At 46.6% G+C, this 2,500-nt stretch overlaps 1 protein-coding gene across 7 annotated transcripts in view; it reads right to left on the reverse strand.

Annotated features, from left to right (window-relative positions):
* The window catches only part of LOC134459192 (CLIP-associating protein 1-B-like), a 95,396-nt gene that overhangs the window by 42,665 nt on the left and 50,231 nt on the right, over positions 1 to 2,500 (reverse strand). The gene's annotated exons all lie outside the window — the stretch shown is intronic.

The raw sequence follows: 2,500 nt of genomic DNA on the forward strand, positions 1-2,500 counted from the left end.
CATCACTTTGTAACGGCAGTTATATAAATATTGTTTAATATTCCCAGTGCACCATTTGATCATGAACTAAAAAAAAAGAACCGTAGAGAACTGAAAACCGTGACCTTGACACCGTGATATGAACCGAACCGTGAATTTTGTGAACCGTACCACCCCTAGTTTTAACCCATTAACGCCTACGGCACCTGCAAAAAAGGGTGCTGAATGCCTGAGCCCTTTTTAAGAAAAGCTGCCGTCAGCCTATAAAAACCTAAATATCTAAGCTTCTGAAGCAAAAAATATGCACTAAGTTGCATTTAAACACCAACACCCTCATCTTTCATTAGAATGTGTTCATTCATCTCAAACAAACTGAGATTTTTAATAAAGTTGTCTCAAATCTCATGAGCCTGAATGTTGCGTAATGCAGCTCCAGGCGCCAGGGCCAATGTTGCGCAACGCAGCATCAGGCATCAATGGGTTAATAATGGTGTATACTGTAGGGATGCATTGACCCAGCATTGCCACTCTCTTTACCTGCAATAAGGAAAGAGTGCATGAAAACCTGCAGTCATGGGTGAGCGGTTAGGGCGTCAGACTTGCATCCCAGAGGTTGCCGGTTCGACTCCCGACCCGCCAGGTTGGTGGGGGAAGTAATCAACCAGTGCTCTCCCCCATCCTCCTCCATGACTGAGGTACCCTGAGCATGGTACCGTCCCACCGCACTGCTCCCCATGGGGCGCCACTGAGGGCTGCCCCCTTGCACGGGTGAGGCATAAAATGCAATTTCGTTGTGTGCAGTGTGCAGTGTTCACTTGTGTGCTGTGGAGTGCTGTGGCACAATGACAATGGGAGTTGGAGTTTCCCAATGGGCTTTCGCTTTCACTTTCACTTACTGATGTGGTTTTTAAGATAGGGTATTCTGGGGTAGAGAGCACTAAAAACCCCAGCACTGACACTCTCATCTGCAATGAGGACAGAATTCAATAAAACCTTAACTAGTACAATAGTTGTACTAATAACTGGAGTTAGTGGCATGCAGAGTACCCCATCACTGAGATAAAAAAAAGGACCCTAACAACGCATATAATCCTGGAAAGTGTTCAACATGTGGTGCACTAAAGCAGTGGAGTCTGTGCTCAGATAGGCACACACACATGCACGTAGTTAGACTGGCACACGCACACCCAGCTTGCCTTTGTGCCAAGTCATCCAGACAGTCAGCCAGACAGGTGAAGGGATTTTGACCCAAATGTCACCATGATCAAGTGACCTATTCCAGACTGCAACAAGGTGCCATTTTCTCTAATGTTGTCCATTTGACTCAATCAACCATGGCATTAGATTCACCTCACGTTTCATATAAACACACAGGGTTAGAGGGGGTATACATGGAGAGAAAAATACAGGAAGAGAGAGAAAGGTGAGGTGCGAGAGGAGAGGAAAATTGAGAGATTAAAACAAAGAGAATAGAGAAAGATGGACAGAGAAGATGATCAAAATAAATATCAGTGGGATGAACAAATGAGAGGCAGATAGAAAGACGAGTCATGGACAGACAGAGAGACAGACAGACAGAGACGCAAAGGACAGATGGAGACATTTTACAGAGAGAGCGAGAGCAAGAGAGAGGGAGAGAGAGCGCGAGAGAGATGGAGAGAGAGAGAAAAGAAAGAGTGCAGACATGTCTTGGAATGTGATCCTGAGCTAAGTCCTCCCTGCAATCACTGGGGAGGAGGATCATCCAAAACCATGCAAGGGCTGCTTGTGTGTGTGTGTGTGTGTGTGTGTGTGTGTGTGTGTGTGTGTGTGTGTGTGTGTGTGTGTGTGTGTGTGTGTGTGTGTGTGTGTGTGTGTGTGTGTGTGTAGGGGGGTAATGCTGGTAGCCAAGGTTTGTCTGTTATCTCTTCCCCTCATCCCCCACGCCCATCCCCTCATCTATTTTTCATGTCTTGGACAATGTGTCGGTTTCTGTGTGTCGGTTTCTGTGTGTGTGTGTGTGTGTGTGTGTGTGTGTGTGTGTGTGTGTGTGTGTGTGTGTGTGTGTGTGTGTGTGTGTGTGTGTGTGTGTGTGTGTGTAATACCTGTGTGTCTATTTCTTTTGATATTGGAAAAAAAAATATGTAGCCTACTTTTGAGTATATGCATATGCAAATGTGCACTATGCCTAGAGACTTTTTGGAGTGTTACACACATGTGCGCATGCACACTGCAGTTTATGTTACTACACCACTCCCAAACTGAGCACTGAGCCCCATCTACCTGTGTGTGTGTGTGTGTGTGTGTGTGTGTGTGTGTGTGTGTGTGTGTGTGTGTGTGTGAAGAGGAAGCCAAAGCTGATGACCTTGCACAGCCTCCTTCTCTCTTTAGTCAGGCTCCATCACACACACACACACGGAGGGGGAGAGAGAGAGAGAGAGAGAGAGAGAGAGAGAGAGAGAGAGAGAGAGAGAGAGAGAGAGAGAGAGAGAGAGAGAGAGAGAGGGAGGGAGGGGGAGGGAGAGAGAGAGAGAGAGAGAGA

Source organism: Engraulis encrasicolus, chromosome 12 (assembly GCF_034702125.1).
Source record: "Engraulis encrasicolus isolate BLACKSEA-1 chromosome 12, IST_EnEncr_1.0, whole genome shotgun sequence".
Classification (NCBI taxonomy): domain Eukaryota; kingdom Metazoa; phylum Chordata; class Actinopteri; order Clupeiformes; family Engraulidae; genus Engraulis; species Engraulis encrasicolus.